The 27,883-nt window shown below is 39.7% G+C and overlaps 1 protein-coding gene across 3 annotated transcripts in view; it reads right to left on the bottom strand.

Annotated features, from left to right (window-relative positions):
- The window catches only part of LOC129720839 (uncharacterized), a 207,704-nt gene extending 197,614 nt beyond the window's left edge, over positions 1 to 10,090 (bottom strand). For 2 of the 3 annotated variants that reach the window (XM_055672667.1, XM_055672661.1), the window contains exon 1: positions 9,254 to 10,090. The gene's annotated coding sequence lies outside the window, so the exon portion shown is untranslated. Of the gene's footprint in view, positions 1 to 9,224 lie in introns of all 3 variants that reach the window. The other variant, XM_055672659.1, reaches the window with a different exon arrangement.
- Positions 10,091 to 27,883: the final 17,793 nt, after the last annotated feature.

The following is a 27,883-nucleotide window of genomic DNA, read 5'->3' as shown; positions in this document are numbered from 1 at the left end:
CTCAGCACGCGAAATGGAACAGCACTTGAAGTCTCAGAAGCAAACGCTAAAGCAATGAACAAATCAGCCCGGCTAACGGTGGGGAATATTGCCTGGAGCTGTAGTGTAGCAGAAACCATTGAATATTTAAGTAAATTATACAATTTTTATCGTTTTTTCACTAGATACAGCTGCTTAGAGGTTTATTTGAGATATATAAGTGCAAATACCAGGTAATAAACCTAAACACCAATGAAAAAACGTTACGGAAGCGCTGCAATATATTAGATCTGAAGCAGCTCAAATCGAAATTGATTTTTGTTTATTTTTTGCTGCTAGTGACAATTATCAAACTTGCACAGAAGGTTGGTCCTATGACCCGCTACGGATTCCCAATAGTCCCATGTCTTATTTTTTGTGTGTTTCCGAATGAATGGACTAGGGCATAATGCCCCGGAGAGGCGTTTCATACATGCTTACCCTAAGTATAAATAATTTTTTTGAAAGGTCTTAAGGCGAGTGTCAAGTTTATCTTAACAACGTTGAATGTCAGTCTTTCTCCTGAATTTATGTTCTACATGAAAACTTAAGAGCCTTCAAGGGCTACTCAAATACCGTGCACAAGATTTCTGCACATGTGATCAGACTTCATTACATTGATTAGCAAATAGATAAAACATTTTAACGGTTTCCAAAAAAACTTATAATTTAGTTGTGAAAGTCTGCTGAATTAAAGTTGGTCCGAATTGTAATGATTTTACCGTCAATACCAATAGTTTAAAACATTCCTGTAAAATATTTTTTTTTATTTCTTGACAACAACAAGCTTATTGCCAGGTTCATTAAAGATGTAGTTGCTGGCCGAAAAATTCTCTATCAGGCTTGTCTACTAGCATTGTGTAAACGGCTGATTGATATGACTTGAAAGAAGCTTGAGTTGAGCTAGTAGTTCAAATATTAATTAAGCATTTATTCTTTCCAGCCCTAGACACTTTGAATCAATCAAACAAATTCCGTTACTTTGATAACAAATATTGTTTTTAAATAGTTTATTTGACACGGCACGATACAATTTATGTTTAACTGAGCCAAGTACATTTTTTTTAAATTCTAAATTAGCAGGGAAAAGAGGGAGGCCTTTTCTTTATTCTCGCGGCCGACTACGAGCTAGTGGGGATTTAAGGTGAGAGGAGGGGAGTTACAATTTTGATTTCAACTATATTGAGTTATACGATTTATTTATTTGTACATGGCTAAGCAGTGATGTTCTATTTGAGCAGTTTGGACTGAGGTGTCTGCGTGAACATGAAGATGCCGCGTCTTCGTTTGGGTGTCTCCAGCTTAGTGTATCATCTTCTTTCAGCGTGTAGCGGGAATGGTAATCTAACAAATAGATAGAAGAGTTTCATATTTTAATACCAGCGTGTTTTATGAACACGTATAGCTGTGTCATGTACTGGAGATCACCGCTTCCCAGAATGTCTCTAACGGGTACGTTCGGTTGTTTTCCTCGGGCCCGAAGGGAATCTATAAGCTCAGACCTAACACCACAGTATTTGGTACACGACCAAACAACATGCTCGATGTCATGGTAGCCATCGCCACAAACGCAGTGATTACTGTCTACAAGCCCTATACGAAAGAGATGCGTGTTTAACGTATAGTGATTGGACATAAGTCTGGACATCACGCGAATGAAGTCCCGACCTACATCCAACCCCTTGAACCATGCTTTCGTCGATACCTTAGGACAAATGGAATGTAGCCACCGTCCCAGTTCATCTGAGTTCCATGATGATTGCCAACTGTTGAGTGTTCTCTGACGCAAAATGCTATAAAATGCATCAAAAGCAATTGGTCTTTCATAAATATCGCCGTCAATAGCACCCACCTTAGCTAAAGAGTCAGCCTTTTCGTTACCCGGAATCGAGCAATGAGAAGGGACCCACGCTAAGGTAACCCGGTAATTTTTATCTGTTAAAGCACTTAAAAACCGCCGTATTTTCCCCAGGAAATACGGGGTGTGCTTCACAGGCTTCATTGATCGCAGAGCCTCAATGGCACTGAGACTATCTGTGAAGATGAAGTAGTGGTCTATGGGTAGGGTTTCGATGATTCCAAGAGAGTACTGAATAGCAGCAAGTTCTGCGACGTACACGGAAGCAGGAGCATCGAGTTTGTAGGAGGCGGTAAAATTTTCGTGGAAAACACCGAAGCCAGTGGACTCATCTAGATTAGATCCGTCAGTGTAAAAGCTTTTATCATAACTAACATGTTTAAACTTATTGGAAAAAATCTTAGGGATCTCTTGGGGTCGCAATTGATCCGGGATACCAATAATGTCTTCTTTAATGTTGGTGTTGAGGAAAATAGCATTGTTGGAAGTATCTAAAAGTGCGACATTTAAGGGAACTTATGAAAAAGGGTTAATATCCTGAGCCATAAGGTCAAAATATAAAGTCATAAATCTGGATTGAGATTGAAGGTCGACCAACCTCTCAAAATTTTCAATTACTAATCGGTTCATGACCGTGCACCAAATAAGTAACCGGTAAGAGAGATTCCAAAAACGATGTTTCAACGGAAGAATACCCGCTAGCACTTCAAGACTCATCGTATGGGTCGACTGCATGCAACCCAAGGCAATACGCAAACAACGATATTGTATTCTCTCTAATTTTATAATGTGCGTGTTCGCGACGGAGCGAAAGCAGAAACAGCCGTACTCAAGAACTGACAATATCGTTGTTTGGTATAACCTTAGAAGGTCTCCTGGGTGAGCACCCCACCAAGTTCCGGTAATCGTACGAAGAAAATTAATCCTCTGTTGGCATTTTTGTGTCAGATACCTAATATGACAAGCCCAGGTGCATTTGGAGTCGAACCAGACCCCGAGATATTTAGCGACTAAAACCTGAGAGATCGTTTTACCCGTTAGTAGGAGCTGCAGCTGAGCTGGGTTATGCTTCCTAGAAAAAACGACCAGCTCAGTTTTCTCCGGAGAGAATTCGATACCCAGCTTAAGAGCCCATTCAGACAAATTGTCTAAGGTATCTTGCAATGGTCCTTGCAGGTCGCTAGCCTTGCCACCAGTAATGGATACAACGCTATCGTCTGCAAGTTGCCTTAGCGTGCATGAATTTGCAAGACATTCATCGATGTCATTGACGTAAAAATTATATAAGAGAGGACTTAAACATGAGCCCTGGGGGAGGCCCATGTAACTAATTCGGGAAGTTGTCGAATCGCCATGTGAGAAATACATATGCTTTTCTGACAACAAATTGAGCAAAAAGTTATTCAAATTTGGTGAAAGTCCCTGCGAATGAAGTTTCGCGCTTAAAACTTCTACAGAGACAGAGTCAAAAGCCCCCTTAATATCCATGAACGCAGAAGCCATTTGCTCTTTTCGAGCAAAGGCTAGTTGAATTTCAGTAGAAAGCAACGCTAGGCAATCGTTCGTCCCTTTGCCCCGGCGAAAGCCAAATTGAGTATCTGAAAGTAACCCGTTTGTTTCGACCCATTTGTCTAACCGTAAGAGGATCATTTTCTCCATTAATTTCCGGAGGCAAGAGAGCATCGCAATCGGCCTATATGAATTGTGATCAGAGGCAGGTTTCCCGGGTTTCCGAATAGCAATGACTTTTACCTCCCTCCAGTCATGCGGAACAATATTTAGCTCAAGAAACTTGTTGAATAAATTCAACAAGCGTCTTTTTGCAGAGTCGGGTAGGTTCTTCAACAGGTTGAATTTTATTCTATCTAACCCTGGAGCCTTATTGTTGCACGACAGGAGAGCCATTGAAAATTCCAACATCGAAAATGGAGGCTCTTCCGTAGTTACTAATAACGCGTCGCGAAAGGTTTTCTGTTCCGGTACAGAGTCTGGACAGACCTTTTTGGCAAAATCGAGTATCCAGCGATCTGAATACTCCTCGCTTTCATTCGAAACGTCACGGTTCCGCATGCGCCTGGCGGTATCCCCAAGAGTGCTCATCGCTGTTTCCCTGGACAACGCGTTTACGAACCGCCGCCAGTACCCGCGTTTTTTCGCCTTTACTAAGCTCTTCATCTGCCTGCCCAGTGCCTCGTACTTTCGAAGCAGGTTGACAGTGCCGTACTCCCGGTAGTCCTTATACGCCGCGGACCTTCGCGCGTACAGCTCAGAGCACTCTTTGTCCCACCATTTGTTGGGAGGGCGCTGTCTAATCGTTACCCCGGGTATCGGTTTCGTCTGAGCTTGAGTCGCGGCGTCGATTATCAAGCCAGCTAAGAACGCGTATTCTTCCTCCGGAGGAAGTTCCTCGTGAGTCTCGATAGATTGCGCTATAATAGACTCATAACACTTCCAATCAATATTACGTGTAAGGTCGTAGGAAATATTGATTGGGTTCGGGGGAGTTGAACCATTAGCAATTGATATAACGATTGGAAGATGATCACTACCGTGGGGATCGTTGATTACTTTCCACCGGCAATCTAGCGCTAGTGATGTCGAGCAGAGGGATAGGTCAAGCACGCTTTCACGTGCTGGAGGATTAGGTACACGTGTCGCTTCCCCAGTATTCAAAACTGTCATATTGAAGTCGTCGATCAAGTTACAGATTAAAGAAGATCGGTTGTCGTCGTACAGCGACCCCCATAGCGAACAGTGAGAATTAAAATCTCCCAATATCAAAAAAGGCGCGGGAAGCAACTCTGCTATATCAGTGAGATGCTTCTGTTCAATCCGCGCGGATGGAGGCATATATAACGAAACAAGGCATAGGTCTTTTCCATCCATATTCGTTTGAATGGCAACGACTTCAATATTCGAGATCGAGGGGAGGTCGATTCGGAAGAAGGAATAGCACTTTTTAATCCCTAAAAGTACCCCTCCACCGTGTGAGTCTCGATCTCGACGAATAATGTTAAAATCGTGGAAATTGAGTTGATCGTTTGAATTGAGAAAGGTTTCACAGAGCGCAAATGCGTCACAATTGTATGTATTTATTAAATGAGAAAATAGATCGAATTTGGGGATGATACTTCTGCAATTCCACTGTAATACAGTGATAAAATTCCTAACCTCTTTCGCCGTATTAGTCATCGAAAGATATGATAGCTGAAATGAGGGGCCAAGTTGCTGCTAGTTGCATCAAAAAGGTTTTCACTGTAGGAAGAAGGGCAAGAAGAATATTTTGTAGGGGATCTGGTATGTTGAATGTTTTAAATATCCAGTCCACAATATCAGAAAATTTTATGAACCCTGTTTCTATTTTATCTTCTGATCGAGAAATGGGTGCCCGAGGGGTTTTTGGTGCCCCAGGAAGCGGTGGGTACTCCTGGTTTGATTTAAAATTAAAACCGGGAGGTACTTGCTTCGGTTTTTCTTCACCGCTTCCTTTTTGTGTTGGCTTATTGGTCATTCCGCTAGGGGTTATCTTGCGACCTTTGCGAGAAAGATTAGGAGAGTTGATCATTCTCCTCTTCCTAGATCCTTCTGGCATGGCATAAGAACACCCTTCGACGGGATCGTCAGATGTACCCTCATCGGTTGGCAAAAAGGAAAAGATGTTTCCTGTCGAGGGTGGCTCAGCACTCTTCAGCATTTCTGCGAAAGAGCGCTTTGATCGTTCCTTGAGGGAACGCTTTATTTTTTCCTCGCGCTGTTTGTACGCGGGACACGCCGAAAGGTCATGCCGAGTTCCCTCGCAGTAAAGACACTTTTCAGTATCCTCACTGCAAGCGGTCTCAGCATGATTGCCTCCGCACTTGCTGCAGCGTGCCTTGTTGCAGCAGTAGGTGGCTGTATGACCTAACTGCTTGCAGTTTTGGCAATGCATGACCCGCGGTACGAACAGGCGTACAGGCAGACGAACCCTGTCCAAAGAGATGTAGTTCGGCAGTGCGGATCCGGCGAATGTTACACGGAAGGAATCCGAAGGGAAGAATTTCTTCTTCCCTTCTTCGATGGATACTGAATGCAATTGCTTGACATCCAGTATCTTTACATCTTGAATCAGGGGGTTTTTGAAGCAGCCAACCCCGTGACGCAAAATGTCATCGACCGTGAGGCTTCCTTCGGTAACCACACCGTCGATCTCCACGTCCTTGGCAGGGATGTACACGCGGTACTCTCTCGTGAAGAGCTCGTAGCTAGCAATTGCGTTTGCTTGCTTCAAGCTACTCACAACAACTCGCAGTTTGTTCGGTCTAACCTTTGTAATTTCGGTTACGTCCGAAAACTGTTTTGCCAGGTCCTTGCCGATTTGAATTATATTTAGAGGTTTCTTTATGGGCCTGAAGTAAACTACGAACGGACCTTTCGAAGCATCTGGGTAAGCTTTCACCCGTGTTGCCGGTACCCTTGGTACGGGGCTAGGTAGCGGGGAAGGTAGAGGGGAATTGATGGGGGGGATCTCAATCTCTTCCCCAGTTGTTTCCACATCCAGGAATAGTTGCACCTGCATGTCGTCCATTTTGCGGGAGCGTTACGCTCTACCGCACACAAACGATAAATATTCGAATGTGGGGGGGGGGTCAAATAGTTGCTATTAAATTTTAAAAACAATTTTTCAAACTACAATGGATCAAAATTAAAAAAAAGGCAGTAATACTAATACTAATAACAATAGTAATAATAATAATAATAATAATAATAATAATAATAGTAATAATAATAATAATAATAATAATAGTAATAATAATTATAATAATAACAATAATAATACTATTAATAATAATGATAAAAATTCTAAAGTGAATACTTCACCGAACGTCTAAGTCACGACCTCACGGCTGATAGTAGGATTAATCGAGCGTCTCCGCAGAACAAACAATGACGATCCAGCTTCGTGTTGTGACACAGTGGCCGTATCCTACACGCGACCTTGTAGATGCCACTTGTAGTTGACTTCCACTCGCTCGATCGTATGGTGGTCCGTGCTGCTAGCGGGGTAACAGCGGTGCGGGAGAATTATTCTTGCTGATATATCAGCTGCGTATCGGATCACTGGCGGGGTAGCCTGCCCCTACCAGTGTGCAGAAGATGTTTCTGCCGATAAACTACCGGCTAGATAACAAATATTACTGTCGGGGAAACATTACTGAATGTAATTTTACCAGTTATCGATTTTTTTTCTGCAGTATCATAACAAAAACATGTCATGAATAAACGTCAACAAAAATTAAAAAATCTTTCAATGAAAATAATGAATTTATATAAGTTAAAACAATGATTTTGAAACTATCTAAGCTACATAAATTATTGGAATTTCTCCCAACAAGTCATCAAAAAAAAATTATCTGACATATTGTATTTATTTTGTTTGATACTGAAAAGGCAAAAGGTATGCGATTTTGGAAACGACATTTTTTTTTGTATTTCATTATATTTGATCAGCTAAAATTAGTCGTCGTTCATAAGTTACGTACGAAACCTGTTAAACATCACGAACGGAGTAGGTTTTATAAATATTGATTGACTTTCAACCTCCTTAATAAATGTTTTTTTCTTCATGTATGCCATTTGTCAACCCTTGTTTAATCAAACGATCCCTTATCTCAGCTGAAGACACGGATATCCTTTCAACGTAGGTTATACTACTCTTTCGTTCTTCCATGTGACGATTCGTCGGGTTGTTCGAAATGTAGAATGCCAGTACATCATGCGATGTGTCTTTCCACATTTCAATGGTAATGAAATCTGGTTTTGGTGCTCAACATTAAATTAACATGAGAGATGTATCTCTTGCCATCGTCAGATTTAACTCCTCTGAGATTTTCAATCTTCAACTCCATTTTTCATCCATCATCACTACCAACGCTTTGCTGAGTATACTGTTGGAAGTAAGCGGAAAGAAATAACCGATCATAACCTTTTTTAAACGTAGAGACACGTACATGGAAATTACAAAAAAAAATGCATGCAATAAAAAGATTTACTCGAAACGCTGAACCTTCGCCAGTATCGTTAATATATTATATCGCGAAAAAAGCAACTAAATATTCATGCTGTGTCATGTTTTTTTGGCGCAATTGAATTCCTATCCAGCTTCAAAGCCGCCCCCAGCCAGGCAGCTTTCATTGTACGGCAGACACTTTGAACACAGTTCCCCTTCCATCACAAACGGAGGGGGACTCTCATTCGCCCCAACAGCAGCCAGAGCGAAGTTAAGGAAGAGTTTTGCCCGATGGTAGACTAACTGATTCGGTTCCCTGCTGTCATGTCAGTCCGAATCATCCTGGCTGGTAATGGACTTTATGAGTAGGCAGATTCAATTATGACTGCATCAATGATAATCAAACGAGTTTTTCGGCCCGTTCCCGAAGCGGGTGATGAGAAGCAGGCTCCCACACAGGGCAAATCGGAACACGTCCATGTGCCCAGCGGGTTTCATAATTTTAAATCGGGAGTGACGAGCGAACGAATATTCCCGGAGCCGGATAACGTCGTTTCGAAGTACATTGAGTTTAATTGAACCGAGCACTGGGTGATAGTGATCTGGATCCGGCGTTATATTATACTGCATTGAAAAGCTTTAGTCTATTCAGTGCAATAGTGCTTATTATTATTGGGGGGATCTCGATGGCTGAGCTTGTCTATGGTCTCTGGTAAGAAGGAGTTTATCGGGTGACATCTGGCAACACAGGGGTTGAAAGTGTTACATAAAGTGAGGATACAGAATGAGCCCGAGAAAGGCCCTTCATTCTCAACTTGATTTGAACGATGCCCTAAATTAGTGGTAAACATAGCTTTTTCATATAAGTTACATTACAGAAATGAAAATTACTAATTCATGAAGTTATTCATGAAGTTATTTTCTTTCTATTCGAGAGTCTATCAAAATGTAATCGAGAATAATTCGCAGGTGATATATAATGATCCAGAGTTAGACTTAGAATCACTGAAAAACATTTCTGAAAATTATAAAAGGCCAAAGTAGAAAATAATCCCAAAATAATCGTCGAAACACCCAGAACATAATAAAATAGAAATTGTTTTTATTTACTTTAAAATTGGTCGTTAGTCTCAATATTATCAAAATTAGCTGAAAGTATTTTTTAGCTCCACTTGTCTATCTGCGGAAAATACGAATAAAATTAAGATAAAATTTATCGTAACTCATCAGAAGTCAAAAGAAAAATTGAATTGAAATATTTATAGGTTAGCTTCACCCCAAAAAACATGCAAATTTTATTCGGAATCTAAATTTTATTGAAAAAATCTGTCCGCTCATTATGAATTGCAATAATTTGTTTACCTGTCGCTATTCACACCATTCAAACTCACCTAATTTCATAACTCGCTTGATTGCTCTATTCCCCGAGGCTTACATATAAAACTGGAACCCAATTACTCACTCAAATATGTTCATTTATCACCAAACAATACATTGTTATACGCCTCGTCTAAGCCCACCCCTGGTTGCCCACCGACAGCCGCCCTGGCCGTTCATCCACAAACAATACTCGTCCTTATCGAAATTCTCACACATCAAAACTGCACTCCCGGATAGGGCTTAGCCATCACCACTTCAACAAAAAAAACCGACCGCCAATGTGAATTTCATCTCCGAACGCTGCACAGAGTATTAAGGCCACCCACTGTCTCCCATTCTCGTCCCACGGGGTCGCTTGAGCTGCATTGTTAAAACTGATGAACTATGCACGTTTGGTCGTACTTCTCTTGTACTGCGTTCGAGCGAACCAAATTTTCAATACACGTACGTCCTATAATTTACCGTGGCACGTCGCGAAAGTGTCCCGCCTTGTAGGAAATAGACTGCTTTCCTTACGCACGCGGCGATTTTTCACACACTGAGAACTATTCACCACCGAGCTCTATAACATCCATCACAGGCAAAAAATGTTTATTACTAATAAATTCGTATCATTTCGGCTGAAATTATCCCACCATTTATAATTGAATAATAATACAATTAATTTGCAGTCCAAATTGATAATAATTTTATAATAAAACCACCACACGCGGTATCTACAGTGCAGTCTGATTCACAGTTTTAGCTCCCACTAGTGTTCTCCTGATTCACCAATCTTCGCAACCGGTTCGGAAATTGCGGTGTTGACGCGACGACTCACGTTCGGCAACTGCATTCGAGAGGCTTCATAAAATTGATAAGAGACCGTCGTCCGCAGCGGGAAGCATATTCTCGGCACTCACGGGCGCCACTCGTGGAAATTCGGCGCGCACTCCGTACCGTGCCATGCGGTAGCTGCATTTTCCAGGCACAGACAGACAATCACTTCGTACCAAAACAGTACTTTTCCCCTCTTTCGCCTGCTTGGGCTGGAAAACTGTGGATGTTTTGCCAGCTGACTGTTTGCGGCAGACCGGACGAGTCTAGACGACGGCGTTATGTTGTTATTGTTTTGAAGCATCCGATTAGTGAACTTATATACTAGAAAAAATTTATTGTTTCAAAATTATTTCTAGTCTAAAACTAAAAGAAGAACAAACACCAAATCTAAAAATAACTGAGCGCAAGTTGATTTATAGCATCCGTATTCAAAGCACGGAAATAAAGTAGTGCAGTGAGCACTCAAACTGGAAACATGTGTCCCTTTATCTGGACACCCACCATCCTATGTTTGCGCAATCATTCGTCAGTTGCTTCTGCAGTTGTGGGCGATGTGCCAACTGCAATGTATGCTTCACTTGATTGAACGATTTTTGATTTCTTTCACAGCATCAAGTAAGAAAGCCGAAGCAGCGCGCAAGATGGAAGCACAATAACTCACGTATTGTGGAAATCAGTGCCAGCAAAGCCTCGCAGGACTTTGTCTACGTACCTATCAGTTTATGATTACCGATGGTACTACGCCACCGTCGTTTGCAGCGGATTTTGTCTTCGTTTATTGCGTCCGGAGTTGTCGCGTTTTGTCGTGATTTATAATATGAGGAGGGCGTAATTCGTGTTGTAGTCATGGTTGAGAATGTTTTGTTCAGGGTCCAGTGTGTTTAAAGTGTATTACGAATAAAAAAATAGATACTTTATTGCCGGTGTTCTTACAATTTATTGCTCTCAAAATGGCTGTCTTCGAATCGTAGTGTTGTGTTGGTGATCTTTCTCAGACATGGTTGTGTGCATGCGGAGAGCGTAATGTGTCTGAGAGTCTATCGCAGTGTGAAATAGTAGTGAAACCTTTTCTTCTTTGTCTGGTCTGCTGAGAAGCAGAAACGAGAGAGCGACAATTATCAACAAAGAAATGGTTTGTTTATGCCGGTCCGTGTGCGAGTGGCAGAAAACGCTGGTGAAATGTTTGATCTGTTTAATCCTGTTCGATATCTAAGATAAGTGAATACATTTTCCAGGAGCTTTCTTTTTAAGTCAGATGAAGTTTATGGTATTTTCAGACTCAACAAAATGATTTTGTTCTTTCATAATCGTGAGTGTGTGTTATGCCTTATGATTCCTCTAGCGATGAGTTTGTACGCCATTTAGTTGGTGGCTATTATAGAATTTTCACACTGTAACTGGAATCAGAATTGCCCCAATAGGTGAGAGCTTTAAACCTTTGTACACGCTGGCTCTCACAACACGGAACTGGTAGCATTAAAATATAATTCAGAAACTTATCGCGGCCTGACCGAACGGTTACGAACATTTGGCCCAGTTTTATACCCTTGTTTTATGATTTTTCTAGCTTTTGACCAAATATTGAAACACATAGGCAATTTTTATTAAAATCTTGTTGGTCGGAATAGCAACTAAATTTTGATTGCGATTGCTTTGGCATTTTATCAATCAACTTAAAATTCTTGTTCGATATGCATATTGCATTTTTTTAAATATTTGAGCTATGAGTGCATGAAACTTTGCCAGTTTTTATACTCAGTAGGTATCTTAACTTGAATACAAAACAAAAGATTATCGGGGCAAAGCACCGTTTCCTCTCGCGTATGCGTCGGTGAGAGGGAATAAAGCGGTCGTACATAATGCTCCGGTGTAAACGTGTCTTCGGCCTTGGTGAGCTTTGCTCATTTAAGGATTCTCGGTTTATTGTGATTTCCGAGATGTACCAAATCATTATTTCGGAGACTGTACGCCCGTTGGTTCTTTTTTAGCACGTTACGATTCAGAGAAGGTTTCGTTCGTTCGATAAATATTGTAATTATTCAATCGCGACAAAGACAAACCCTACATGGATGCCAAATCTATTCCTGTTTCGCCGGTTCCCTTTTTTTTCTTTTTTATAAAACTGGTGTTTTGGCTTTTTCGTCATACCAGTGGTCGACCCGCTCTTGTTTGCTTTCGGAGAAGGCAGTTCAGTTTCGCGCGCATTATTTTGACTGCGCTCAGTGTGACTATCTTAATACAGCGCTCTATCGGTTATTTGACCTGGTACCAGTAGTTTGCGTTCGGCGTGCGGTTGTTGCGTTTTACGAAATCCATTCGTTTCTAGGTAAATTTGAATTCAGTTCACGGCATTAAAAGCGAAGTTTGGTGTGATACAGACTGACAACGATTGGTAGGTTGCCGAAGATAACTAGATCGTGGCGCGGTTCTATGTATATCGTCTCCTGGTGACCGGTTGCCCAGAGACCGAGAAGTAACCATGTCGTGCGCGAATTGGGGTAGAAAAGATCGCACCATCAACCTCGATGGATCCAGATCAATTCCTTTCCACTAACGCTAATTCCTTCCTTTGATACTTGTGGATGATGCAGAGGATTCCTCGGTCTCTAGTAGCAACAAGTATTGAACTAACACTCCCGATATCCCTTCCTCTATTGATCTGCATTGGGCGTGGCCAGCTACGTTATTGACCAGTGATAAGAAAGATCGCCAGGAATTGTACACTGAAAATGGCTTGCTACTCCTAGGCACCATTTTGACGGTTCTTTGTACAATTTCAGCTGATTCTGGTCAATCGCGGGCAACACACGGGCGATCAAATATGCTATGCTATGCTATGTACCTATCAGTTTATGATTACCTCTTTTAAAAGAAACCTTTATTTTTTACCTTGCACTTTCTTTGTCTTCATTATGAGCCATTTTTTATGTGTTTTTGAGCAGAACTGCTGATCAGCCAGACCATGCCATGTCATCAAACGGAACAAGTAATAATCAAAATGGACTCTAGTGTTGATATGTCACTGTTTGTGGCATATCAACACTAGAGGCAATAAAAATTCTGAATAAATATTAGTAAATAATAAATTCTTAACAAAACATACCCCCCTATAAAAAAAAATCAACATGGACTATATCTGGGGAATATGCTGAGAATGGTAGGACTTCCTATTTGAGCGTTTCTATGTAAGTTTTCCTAACTTTGGAGATATGTGGCCGAGCGTTGTCATGCAGCAGAATCGCTTATATGTGCTTCGCGCAGTGCTCGGTACCATTCCCCAGTTATGGTTTCGTTTGGCCGTCGACTTCGAGCCAAGCCCCGCACTCGTTGGATGCGTGCTGTCGACGAGGATGTCCGCGAGATAGATGTTAGGGAAGATTGGAGGTGGTAGCCCAAGACGGAGTAACATGGCGGCGTATTCTGGATTTGGCATTGGATCGAACACCCCCAGTAACACGGTTAGTCTTTAATAAGTTTAGGTAATTGATATATAACAAATCTCGTCACTATAACAATAACGTATAAACTTATATACAACTTGTTAACAACTCAAAAAGCGCAAGGGGCTGAGCCAATATAAAACATATATTCAAATTCAAATGAATTGTTCACACGACTTATATAAAACAACTTTATAACGACCATAACCACCACTCTTACATTTCCAGTATCAACAAATGGTGGCCTGTTATTAATAGGTCATAAACAAATTGCACAAATGAGTTGAAATTTCACTCGCTGATGATTGTTTCTTATACATACAAAACAGATGACCCACGAAAATAATCATGGCTCTTCATTTGAGAAATTATCAAGACGATTCATTGATAGAATAGGGTGTTGGTATAGTGATTAAATACAATAAATCTACGTGCGATTTCAGATTTGTCGTGAATATTTGCCTTGTACTTCGTTAAAATTGACGCGCTTCGAAAATACCACAATATGATAGTAATCAATATCATATTTTTTTCAAATTTGAAATAAAGAAGAAAGTAACAGATGAACTCTAGAGGAATGAGCCTCAGGTATATATTTTCGATAGGATTATACTATGAAACGTGCCTTTAGCACAGAAAAATGGTGTTGGATATTATTTTAGCACGCCGCTTGCGCTAACGAGGCAGCCATTTTGATTATTAGCATTCGTTGAATGGGTACACCGATTGCCCAAAGATTTTGTCCGTTATATGACCACTATCTATAAAGTTTATTTCGGTAAAAATATTGCAAAATAATTGAAAAAAATGTACATTGAAACATCAAAGTGAACTAAGATGTCATGCACTATGTACTAATTATTTGAACTTTCTTACTCTTTTAGCAAACCAAGCGAGGAGTAATTTCTGCCACAATTTGGAGATGGAATCGTGAAACCAATTAAGCAAGGCTACATAAAGCTACTACAATCTATAAAAAAAATCGCCGTCACGATCTTGATTATTGTAGTAGAGAAAATAATATAAAAATTCTCCTAACTAAACCACGCATTAAGTAATATATTTTGAAATTTAAGTAAAACAGAAATATTCAAACATTGATCTGAGGTTATTAACGATGATCAAAATAATAATAATAAACCGAAGATCGTTGAGCAAGACGAAAAAGAGAATTGAAACAAATCATGGCCGATCAAATCAAACGATTTTCTTGTTTTAAGTAAATTGAATGATAAATTTATTGATTATAATTTACTGTCAAATTTATTATTTATGTTTAATCAAACATGAATTCCCTGGGTGTTTAAATATGTTATATACTTTTGAATATTATAACAGTATTTTTGATCTGCACTGTATTTGATGAAGAAGAAATAGTTCACACCATAAAATCACATTTACAACTGATTTAAAATTGAACTACAACTTTTGCGGCCATTTTTCAATTTTGTCTCCACTATACGTTTTGCTGTCAAACCCATATTCACCACTGTTGTTTCTCTTGCATTCTCAAGAAAAAAACTGGTTATAAACATGTTATAAATCAGTTTTTACAGCAATTCGTAATGTATTTACAACTTCAACTTGTTATTTCGATTTAAAATATCATTCCGATTTAAAACATCAATGCGAGTGAATTAAAACCCAATGTTTTCCCTGTAACTTATTTATGACTTATTTATAACTTTTTCCTTTCATTTTTTTTGTAAAAGATGTTGCATGTGTTACTTGGGACTGGTCAACAAAATGAAAAAAGTGCATTCCAAAAGCTTAAACCGGAAAAAAATGAAAGATTGTAGCTATTCAACCATTCCTATGAATTTTGGCGCCCTAGCCATTACCAAAACGCGTCAGCTACACTACACATTTTCGCTTCACATTTTCGTCAACAGCTTTTTTCGTGTTGATCTTGCGAAAACTGTTTTTGTCAGTTTTCCACCTTGCTTTGATTGTTTACCAATTCAGGTCACCTCATGAACACCTTCCAGTCAGCTTGATTGCTGAAAGGCTTTCAATGACTTTTCTAACTGCTCGAAATCAGCCCCAGACGATTCTACTGTTAAATGGTTCCATTGTCGTTGAAATTAGGCCTCATCCATTTTCCTAATTTTTGCTCATATTTGCTCCTCTACCTGTCAAACGAGAGGACTGACAACACAGTTACCAGACAATGGGAAATTTGGCTTTAATATTAACAGTGGTTACTATACGAAGAAAAATAGGTTCGATTGTGTGGAATTTGTGTACAATGGCGAATACTATATGCGGAGTAAATATGAGGAAAAAACCCGAACAAACTTTCAATTCCAAAAAAAAATATTGCGCAACTTATTTTTCTAAACTTGTTTGTTTATTTAAGTAGTGTAACTCACTAACAAACCTTATAAAAAAACTCAGCTCCACATCGCATTGATTTCCTGATCCTCTCGCTTCCTGAATTCGGATGTTTCAATTGTTTTGAGCTCCTGTAACCTCTATGCTAGACCATTCGCTTCAAATTTGCTCAGAAAGTTTTAAATAGACTGCGGATGTGGCACATTTTGAGGATTGCATTCTTTCGGAAAAAATTCGATATTGCCTTGCCGCAAATCCGCTAAAGGTGCATTAGCATAGTGTGACACTGCAATGTCTGGCCAGAACATTACTTTGTCATTTTCATGGTACTTATATTCTAAGTTTTATACCCCTTTCATACAGATACTTTTTCACTGTTTTTGGATCAACCTGATATTTACTGCCCAGCTTACGATATGATTTCGCCGAATGACCAGCCATTTCCGCCCTCAATTTCTCTCGAACTTCGCTCTCTTGCAAAGTGCATTCTCGTCCAGAACCAGAATTTCTTTTGAAGGAATTTCCATTCTCGAGAAGTTTGACAGTAATGTATATACATGTTTTTTTATATCCAAGATCTTTAAAATAGTGGAACACTTACCTCTTATAATTTTCTTAGTTTTGCTCACAAAAATTGCAAATCAATTTACGACGGTCTTCTTCCGACAACGCCATGTTCTCAACTAAGCGTCACTTGACAGAATCGAGTGATCGTTTTACCAGTTTTTTTAAAGTGGATCTTCATTTTGAGGAAAAGGATTTTTCGATTTGTGCAGCACTTCGGAATCGTAAACCAATTTAAAAGTTGTTCGGATTTTTTTCCTCACACGTTATAAAGAGGACGCCTTTCGATGGAGTTTTGGATGTTTTGGATAGTGTTCAAATTCCCGAATATTCAGTGTTTATGCTGGAAGATAAGTATAATATTTCCTGAGGGGGGTGATTATATGTGTGATCTTCAAATTGCGTATATGCCCTTGTGTAGGTATTACAAGGGCAGCACGGATTATGTCATTGATAACAATGCCTAGAATTTCCTTTAATTTGAAGGCAGCTGATTTCAATTTTTTTTACAAACACATTAAGCCTATCCCTCTATTTCATTGCTACTTTGACTTTCTGCCTTTTATTCATAGACGTCAAAAACACATTATTGAGCCCCCCACAAATGATGTCATTTACGTCAATTATCAGGGTTGTGTTCGGAAATGAACTATTGTAATCTATCGTTTCGATTATTAATATCGATCCCAACTATCAATAATACTGATGCTGCCACGACTCTCTTCAATATGTTGTTTAATTATTTTATTTTACTGAGTGCTTCAGAGCCTAAATGATATGTTGATTATATCATTGTTGTTACATATGGTTGTGAAATGTGTGGTGAACAACGGCAGAGGTGCTCACGAAATGAAGCATCGATATCAGACATATCACTTTGATCGGTAGAATCGATTCTTGATAATGATTCTTGTGTATCGCTGCAATCGGTGTTTATTTATTTACTTTTGAAGAAAATTTAGATTGAATGAGTTTGACACTGTTCCGAAAAGAATAATGAGCTTATTGTTGGGTTAGACCATCTCACCGAATCTCTTTAACATCACTTTTCTGACAGCTAGGGGTAACTTTGTTTACATTTTGGACTTTGTGCTTTTTTATGGTGGAGCAATCGTGTGCGTAGTGGAAATGCTGCTCATTTTATAATCGTTCTTAGTGTACTAGCATCTCAGTACAACATTCAAAGAGCATTTTGATCGAAATTGAACCGATCTGCTAAAATTGAGAGCAAAATTGCATTGCCCAAAGGTAAACAAAGTTACCAGTAGCCACTAACGTAGCGTGGTGGGGGCGGTCCGCCCCGGGTGTCACCTTCTAGGGGGTGACACCCATGGGGAAAACTTTAATAAGTTTCGCCTTCAAAAGGCTTATATCCGTCAGATTAACTATCAAAAAAAAGTTATATAAATTTGCTCCTAAGAGTATCCCAATCCGCACGAGAGTCACAATTAAAATAGGACTTTCCTCTTACAATCGTCTCCCGAACGTTTTAAAAATGATATGGAAATAGTTTTCGTAATCGAGTAACCATTGCTTTTCATAAAAAAACTTGTGTTTATTTTCTTACAAAAGACACTAAAGCTATGATTATAAAACAAATATTTATTTCATTTTGTCTCTGTGATAATTGAACTACAATTTATTTATTTTTCCCATAAGGGTCACAGACGAAATCATTTTACTTGTGGAACGAAAGTATTTTTTCATTAAGTAGTCACGGTGGTAATTAAAAGTACAAATGGCCTTTTGTCTTAGAATAGTCACACAGAAGTTAAGAGGCACATTTAAATTTTTCTTATAAATGCATAGTGACTTTTCATAGAAATACTTTCCCCAGTTAGTCACTGTGATTTTTGTAAGAAAATATTTGTCAAAAGTTTTGTTTAATAGAATTTGTGACCTTTTGAAAAAACTTATAAGTTATTAACATTGTCACAGTGATTTTTGTAATTTTTTTTTTGGTTTAAATAAACATCAGAAAAAGTAAACATCGGGCTTTGACCAACAAATGTTACTATTTCGTCACCGTGACTTTTGTAAGAAAATATATGTTAAATGTTGTTATAACAGAATATGTGATCTTTTCAATAGTTCCGCGGAATTTTAGTAGCTAACATTTAATAACAAAAAAAATTAATTCAATTTAATCATGTTACTTATTCCCTGAAACTAACGTTAGATTGGTATTGTCTCAAAAGAGTCATTGAGTCAATTGATCTTTATTGAAAAATCAAGAAATGATCTAAAACCGGAGAAATGCATTTTGTTTACGAGAGTCACCAAGAATAATTGGTGACGAACGCCTAAAGTTTGTTGGCTCACTAAAATGGGGGAAATGCTTGCTAAAAGCGGCGAAAGCAGTCGATTATAAAATTAAACCACATTATGACTTAGACGTTTTCCTTGAAAATTTTCATGTATTTTGTAACAAGATTACAACAGGAGTTACTTATAAACAGACATTTGCCTTAAAAGATCAACAAATTAAATTTTTCGTGTTTTCAAAATATTAGAAAATTTACATATACTATCTAAAACTTAATTTTTTTGAAGGCGCATGAAAATTGTAAGGGGTAGGCGCTATACTTTCTCCATGAAAATGGGATTGCATTTGAAATAGCATTTCATTTCTCGCGATTTCAACTTGTTCTATGTTATTACTTATATGTAATATCAATGATTCGGGAGTTGGTCACGAATAGTATGTTTTGTTTCAGAACTTCGTCACGAAAAATATTCATTATTGTGTCGATAAAAATATGTCTCGCAGTGACAATTTAAAACAAAAACAGAAACGTTTCTGGTTTCTCCTATAAATATCACCAAGTTAAAAATATGTAAATGTAGACAATTTCTAACAAACCACTTTGTGACAATTACTAAAAGTTTGTATAAGGCTCTAAGCCCCGCGGGGAGCTCCGTAGCCGCAAGGTTACTGAGTCCGCCTTGGTAAGCGGGTGGTCGTGGGTTCGAATCTTAGTAGAATCAGGCCATTTGGTTGCCAAAGGACTTTAGCATGGGTTTATTCTCAGGCTTCCCACCAATTACCTTTCCTTCAATCTGAATTCTACAGTACCTGTGTTGACTCTCTCCCTCTAACAAAAATAAGTCCCTGTTACAATAAAACTGGTGTGAGTAACGCATGAAAGTTCTCTCCAGGGAATTGTAATTAAGCGATATTGTTAGGAGGAACAGAGGCTCGGTATAGTAGAGTAGTAAGCTTGAAACGGAAAGGTAAAACTTACACACAAGCACGGATATGAATGAAATGCGTATCACTTACTTCAATAGTGTTACTGCTAATAATATGAAGTGCGGAGTACAGAAAACACTTGGGCAATATCACAATAGATCTAATCTCTGGTCGCAGTGATGAGCCCACACAGAAAAAAAGCCCCGCCTTTTCGACGCTTTTTTAGCATTCCTGACCATTTACAAAACATATTCTCATACGAATATAAATCTTCTCTTAAAGGTCACCAACATGTTATTTGTGCGGACTGGGATAACCTCAATCAATTTTTCCAAAATGGGTAGATTTAACCCATTTTGGAAAAATCGCTAACATTCACAATTTTTAATAACAAAATGATTTCACTGCAACCAGGTGGAGGTGACACGCAGGGGGGAAGAGGTGACACCCAAATTTTCCGCCCCGGATGTCACCCGGTCACGCTACTTGGCTGGAGAAGAATATTATTACATTTCAAGTAACAAATCTATTACAAAAGGCAGCATTTTTAGTTAGGCTGATACAAATTTCGAATTCTTTTTATGTCCAAGGTTATCAAAGTTAGCAAAGGGGGTGGCAAAAAATAAATAACACCGAGACGAAAAAAAAGAAATATCTTTGATCAAAGTTTGTGTGCAAGTTATGACGTTTGTAACTTGCACTCAAATAAATGTTGAAATATAACATTTTATTATTATTATTATTATTTATTTCGCTTGTCTTTTGACGACACTCTCGCTGTCACTGGACTTGGTTGTTGCTAAATAAAGCATTTATGCTGTCGGAAAACCAATAAAATGAACAAAACGGTTTGAGCTTTTTTTTTCTTCTCCGTCCAATATTCAAGATTTTTGAAACGGGGGGGGGGGGGGGGGGGCTGACATAAAATGAAAATAAAATTTGTAACGGCCTTATTGCTTGTAAAGTAACAAAGAAAATTTTTAAGTTTACGCAATGTATACCTTTAAAAGAATCGTGTCTTCCGAGATGCGTTTGCTTTCTCGTGAGCATTCGAAATTGAACACAAACAAATGTTTAACCATTTGGATTCTTCGGGTGGTGGATAGTTTACGCACGCGCCGCTTGTATAATTTCGCAGTGTTTGACATTGAAAATACTTCGTTCGCCTTCGTAATGAGTTAACTTCGTGCGCAACATTGTTCGATTCCGTCACGTTCCACGGTGACGCAACCCTTCCTCTCCGTCGCAGTCGTGGAGATGCAGAGGAAAACTCGGTCTCCGACAACAACGATTGCTACCACTCCTTCCTTACAATCTCCTTCCTCACCCTAACGACCGTAAAGACGTGGCCGGCACCGTTATGGGTCTATACAAAGCGGAAGCTACTGAATTGTTGTACATTGAAGATGAAGTTGCCATATACGTGGTTCCCTGTGCAACTTCACTAGCTTAGATCCATCACGGAGGAGCAACTACGAAATGTGCGGTCATCAAGCGGATCCTCTACCTGTCAAACGCCTGGCAGAAATAGACTTTCTCTCACACAGATTGAGTAACTAACTAACTAGTCGTAGAGATTATTTTCACTCGCAATCGATGGCGTGCTTTGGTAAGCAATTGTTTTCGCTCTCAGTTTAAGAGGAAGCAGCTTTCTTTAGCTGAAACAAAAGAAGTAATCTAAGCATCTAAGCACATATCCTGCGTATTGGGCTGGCGAGCAGTAATCATTGCGTTTGTGGAGTGGGGTTCCAAGACATTGAACACGTGGTTTGGGTGTGTGTTGAATTCCGCGCCAGATCTCTACTTTTGGATACCCTCAGGGCCCGAGGAATACAGCCCTATGTGCCAGTTCGTGATATCCTCGCTCAGCGAAGCTTGCCATATATGCTACATGTTTATAGCTACTACTAAGAGCATCAAGGTGCCAATTTAACAGCGAAACGAATCTCGGATAAAAAAACCATGTTAGTTTTAGTATTAGATTTAGTTTCAGCTCGTAGTAGGCAGCGAGGATAAAAAATTTGCCTTTAGCTTATAAGATATTTCAGACCATAAGGCATTAGATTAAATTGGTTCTGTAAAACATTAATTAGTATTGTGCCGTGTCAAATAAATGTTGTGAAAAAAAAGAAGTAAGAATGGTTTTCATGAAAACAAATGATTTTTTGCCCGCCTCGCATAAAATGCGGCCACCAAACGAGCCGGAGGGCAAACGCGGTTACACTAGAGTAATGCCTTGTTTCCCAAATGGGACCCAAGAAAGATGTGCTTTTTGAGGTTTCAGAAGCGTTTTTCTACTCCTTCGAGTAGTTTTCTTTTCAATTTGGAAACAATTTCTATTGCGGCCTTTTAGCAATTTTACGTTCTTTGGGTATTTTGGCTGAATTTTATCATGTAATTTTCTGGTCGTTCAATCTTCAAGAAGTTAGAGACATTTTTGAGATTATTATACTTTCAAGCTTTCTAAGCCTTCGAAATAGATTTTTGTTTAGGCTGAATTTTGATGAGATTTTTTTTTCATTTAGTTTTCTGGTCTAGGTTGTTTTGGGTTGAATCTGGAATTATTTTTGTAATTCTTTTTCTGATGTTTTTTATGTTCAATCACAAAATAATCCACAGAAGCAAACGCTTTCCAACCCTTCTGTTGCAAAATATTGTAAACGTGGACAAAGAATTGAAGAAAGGGGGTTCGGTCAATGCGCCGCGTAAGGAACGGGAGACTTTAAAATAACGATTTTTCTATCCTAGTTGATTGTGGACGGTCATAACAAAAATATGATGAGATTTTCTGGCACTGCTTCAGAGCAATAAAAATAACATCTTTAAAATTATATCCACTTTGAAAATTGCAGCATACCGAAATGTTTACCATCACCTAAAATAGACAAGTTTATGTTACGCTATCCCGTAATCCCGACAACCTAGAAAAATACGGTCTTCAGCAAAGTTGTTCAGGTGGTCAAGAGCATGTGATTGGTTGACATGATTCAGAATTTTACCGCAACGCTAGTTTGTGTAGAGTTTTGAATACTTTGAGCATAATTTATCTCATTATACCGACCATTTAGGCAGTTGCCGTCTTCAACAAAGTTGTTCAGGTGGTCAAAGGCTGTTATTCAATACATAGTTCAGGCCAGAGCAGTGGACATAGCAAGACTTTTTTCTTCTTGTCTAAATCATGGTTCAAGCCTAGTGGTATACCAGAACGAATGTTTGAACGAAATTTTAATTCCATTTCTTCAACAATACCATACCGATGAAAGGTAAGTGTTTTGGCCATATAAAATATCATTACGTCTAAAAATACAAACTTCCAGTACAACCACTCGACTCCATTTGTATCCCAAATACGCAATCCAACCCTATTTTATATTTCATATGTGCAAAAATAACTAAAGATCAACGAACTGCAAACAGTTGATTGGTAGAATCAAGAGATGCATTTGAAAAGTCGACGAAAGCTTTTTCGACTTTTTACGGTAACGGACTTTTCTCAAATGTTCAATTTTTTTATTCGTTTAATACAACCAAATTTGGTAGTGAATGTTTTTAGAGGTAACAAATATGTCCATAATGGTTTGACGCCCCTCCCTCTTCTGGAAGTACATGTTTCTTCACAAATTTCTGCACATCTCGCGAACTAATCAACTAAATGGAACCATATTGGCAGGTGAATGTTTTTAGTGGTAACAAATATGTTCCATAATCGACCTCAGACAACATTTTGGATTGTAAGATGGCAACTTCCGGTTTCTGGAAAACAGCCGAAAATGGCCGATTTCCACCCAATATAATAATATCCGGATCTAAAATAATACACAGGAGCTAAAATCGACCACAGATAGCATTTTAAATTCTAAGATGGCGACTTCCGGTTTCTGAAAACAGCAGAAAATGACCAGATACCACCCAATATGAGTTTATCTTTAACCAGTATGCCGTTCAAAATCCAGAAATTGTCTCCAAATGCCATTATTAAATATAAAAGGGCGACTTCCGTTGTCGGAAAAACAGCGGCAAATGACCAAATGCCACCCAATAGCTACCCAAATGACCAAATACCTCCCAATAGCCCTTTTTTTTTGGCATCACTGCCGTTTACTGCTATTGTGTTTTTACGCTTGGTTTTTTATTTCTTCAAAATCACTGTGTTTTTAAATTCATTTACCCATCAATATTGACGAAAAGATTGCCAAAGCATTTCTGTGCTACAAGAAAGTGAAGTTCCCTTCGGATATATCTATCCAATACCTGATTTCACGAAAAGTTTGTGCTGGTGAATCTGCCTGAAATAAACAATGGAGTTTGTATGTGATAAGTGCGCCAAACCAACAAAGGAGACTGATTATATCAAATGTCAGGGCTTCTGTGAGAGTGAGACGGTGGTTCACTATAAATGTGCTGGCCTCAACAATCAGCATTTTACAAAGCTGAAGGCCTCCACGGAAAATATTCTCTGGCTTTGCGACGGATGCTTAAAGTTGATGAGATTTGCTACTTTTCGTCCTACGGTCGCCGCACTTGGCAATACCATTGCTGATTTGATCAAACAGCAAACAGCTGCCATCAATGAACTGAAAACGGAGGTGCGAAAAGAAGTTGCAAAACATACTAGTGTTATTGATAAAGCAGAAGCTATACCCCGCGGCTTTCACAGCAACTGGCCAATTTACCGTCCTACGTCAAAACGTCGCCGTGAAGATCAGCCCAATTCTAACCGGGACGTCATAGTCGGAACGAAAACCAATCTAACATCAACTGTCGTTACTGTTCCTGTAGCAGAGAAAAAAAATTGGATTTATTTGTCTCGAATTCATCCAGACGTTACCACTGATAACATTCAAACTATGGCAAAAGAATGTCTACAGTGCAACGAGCCACCCGATGTTGTGAGATTGGTTAAAAAAGACGTGGATATAAAGTCGCTGCGCTTTATTTCATTCAAAGTGGGCATTGATCCCAAACTAAAAGCGGTTGCGTTGGCACCAAGTACTTGGCCCGCCGGTATTTGCTTTAGAGAGTTTGAGGATTATGGAGCAAAAAACGAACGTGGTGTGGCGGCAGCTACACCATCGGTAATCACACCGGTTATTCCTTAAACGAAATTAGTCTGCCACCGGGGGATATTGGGGGCCAGCGGGCCCCCTGTCCAGTTAAGTATATCTAGAGAAACATTACAAAAGGTCCTATCTGCTTTTACAGATTTTTTGATCGATCACTTTCATTCAATTACCACAACTTAATAAACACCTTTTCCGGCACGTTATTTGCACAAGTTGATAGCGGAGGGATCACTCTAGCCTTCTGAACTAAAACCACACTTGGGAGAGTTACTAAAGCTGAGCCATTACCAAAATGAAATTACGCTTCGGAAAAACGATGAAAGCAGATAGGACCTTTTGAAATGTTTGTCGAGATATGTATTCTAACCGCTTACCAAAAATTCAGAGAATGTGCGATTTTTCTAGCCAATTTGATCAGATGATTGTAAATGAAGAGGCCAATACATCTTTAACTCACACAACCTGCAGTCTAAACTCCAATGAATGCTATCAGATAGGCGCACCCTGTTCATCCCCGCGAATGAAAGATCACGGACACATTAACTGTTTTCCTCCAGGTAAACACCAAGAACGTATATGTTCACTTGAAGCTAGGTGTACGGATTCTGCCGTCTTTGAAAATCAATCCAATTTTCAGGCGAATTCCACAATTGATGTTTGTGCCGATACCGCGCCATTGGATTATGACCCACACGAACATATTCATTTCTACTATCAGAATGTAAGAGGGCTACGCACGAAAATTGACGAGCTGTTTGTTGCCGCTTCGGATGCTGAATATGACGTAATCGTTTTTACCGAAACCTGGCTGAACGATCAAATTTGTTCTCCTCAGCTTCTTGGACCAAAGTACACAGTGTACCGAAATGACCGCGACTTAGCATGTACAGGTAAATCTCGCGGCGGCGGTGTCCTTATTGCCGTATCTAACAGGTTACAGTCTAGGCAACGGTCGAGTCTAAGATCTGATTTAGAACAGTTATGGGTAGACGTCCGCATTCATGGTGCTAGTATATGTGTAGGTGTTGTATATATCCCGCCTGATATCGCCGATAACACCTCTGTCATTCAGAACCATATCGACTCGGCGCTTGAAATTTTGAATTCACTGGAATCGCACACTACTCACTTGCTTTTCGGGGACTACAACCAGCCTGGCCTTGCTTGGAAAGCCAGCCGCTCTGGTCGCGTTTTTGCTGATCCTTCTGATTCGAGTCTTAATAGTGCAAATATTGCGCTGTTGGACGGAATGCCTTTGCTCAACATGACTCAATTAAGCGCAGTAAAAAACGGGCGTAATCGGACTCTTGACCTCGTATTCGTCAATGACGAATCCGTACTCAACTGTGCCATTGCCGAAGCATGTGACTCGTTAGTTGGTATCGACCCTCATCATCCACCGCTGTCTGTCTCATTAGCCTGCCCTCAGCTGATTCGCTTTGAAGAATTGCCTGAAATAAGGCAACTCAACTTTAGTCATGGGCGCAACTAAGGAAAATTTCTAGGGGGGGCTAGTTTTCAGGTATGTAATTTTAAAAAACAGAAAAAGGAGTTTTAATATGCTTATTTCATAACGCTTAAAATATTGTCGCAACAGCAGAAGAAATCACTTCGGGATAGAATCTCCGAAGATGTACTGAATATCTTGTACACAGCGTCAACGCCAACCTCTTTCAGCAACACTGATTTGATATTGAGGAGAGCCAGGTTTGGTAAACGGCTGGGCAGTGCTTTTCAACAGCATACCCGTACTAGCTGGAATAAAATAGACCCCAGTGTGGTTGCCCTATTTCTACCACCACGTGTTACCGACTGGGATACGAGCAACCAAGGGAAAACCGGTGAACCGGTGGCAGTCATGGGGAAACCACAGCACTCCAATGCGCCTGTGGCCCATCTGCTAATAAACACACCACGCAGGGCATTTCGTATTACCCTTCGTCGCGAGCTCTAGACAAAACACTGGAGAGCCATTCGTAAACACGCCAACCGAGGATTTTGAAGTAGAATACTTCTCTCAGGAAGTTCGGCTACATAGGGATGTGAAATGAAAATCTAAAACCGAAAAAAGTGAAAAATATGTCCAATTTCAAATGCTAATAAATCGGTTAGTATTCGATGGATTTCCTTCGTTCTTGCAGCAATAGATTGGAAAATCTTCTAAGATTCTTCCCAAAATGCGATAATTGTAATTTTATTATTCACACTATTGTACTATTGAAAATAGTCAAGCCTTGTCAAAACGAAAATTTCGACCCCTGATTGGTCGTTATATTCTAGCTTCCCAAGCACGGTCGACAGAATCATATACCTTGCAATTGAAAACATGCTATTTGGCCTATATAAGAGACTGTTTCAGCCGGAGCCGCTCATAACAGTTCTGAACAGCGACGACAGCAGTCCTCCCTTAGCAGCAGCGGGAGCGAGCAATGGGTACCATCGATAGCGGAAAGCGGCCACAACTGTGGCATGGCTGTGGATAGGCGTAGCAGTTCCAGCGGATCTCACCATCGATAGCAGCAGGGCCAGCAGATGCAGTTACAGTGGATACCAATGGCGGCCACAACTGTGGCATGGCTACGGATAGTGTTGCAGTTGCTCAGCAGTTAGGCCAGCGTATAGCGGCCACAACTGTGGCATGGCTATGCATAGCGTAGCATCAGACAGCGACAACGGCAGTCGTCCTTCCTCAGCAGCAGCACTAGCCCTGTGGTTGGTCACCACGTCTCAGGAGCAGCGCGGTTTTTCTCAGCGTGTGTCGCCAGACAGCCATTATTCCCCCCGTGTTGGGGCAGCATAATGATTGTCATCAGGAAATTCAGTTTCGGAAATCAAAATGCCTTTTTGAAGGCAAATAAACAAGTCATTGAAAGTTAATAATTTTTATCAACGCAAGCAAGCATTCTGTGTTGCATCCTAGCAATTTAAATTTGTCGCACCCGTCTAATTTACTGAAAGTGAAATAGCTTCCACAGTGCATGTTGTCCGTGTATCTTAATTCCCCCAATGTTAGGGCAGCTCAAAGGTTGTAATCAGCAACCGATTTTGAACCGCAACATGCTTTTTTCAAGGCAAAAAAAAAATAATTGAAGGTTAATAATTTTCTGGCATCAACACAAGCAGACATTCTGTGCGGGATGCAATCAAATTCTGTTGTAGTTGTCTAATTTTTACTTTCACTTTATTTAGTAAACCCCCCACTGTAGGGGCAGCGCAAAGGCTGCGATC

The sequence above is a fragment of the Wyeomyia smithii genome, chromosome 2 (genome assembly GCF_029784165.1).
Source record: "Wyeomyia smithii strain HCP4-BCI-WySm-NY-G18 chromosome 2, ASM2978416v1, whole genome shotgun sequence".
Classification (NCBI taxonomy): Eukaryota; Metazoa; Arthropoda; class Insecta; order Diptera; family Culicidae; genus Wyeomyia; species Wyeomyia smithii.
Note: the sequence above shows the minus strand (reverse complement) of the source record. Positions and strands in the feature narration are given on the sequence as shown.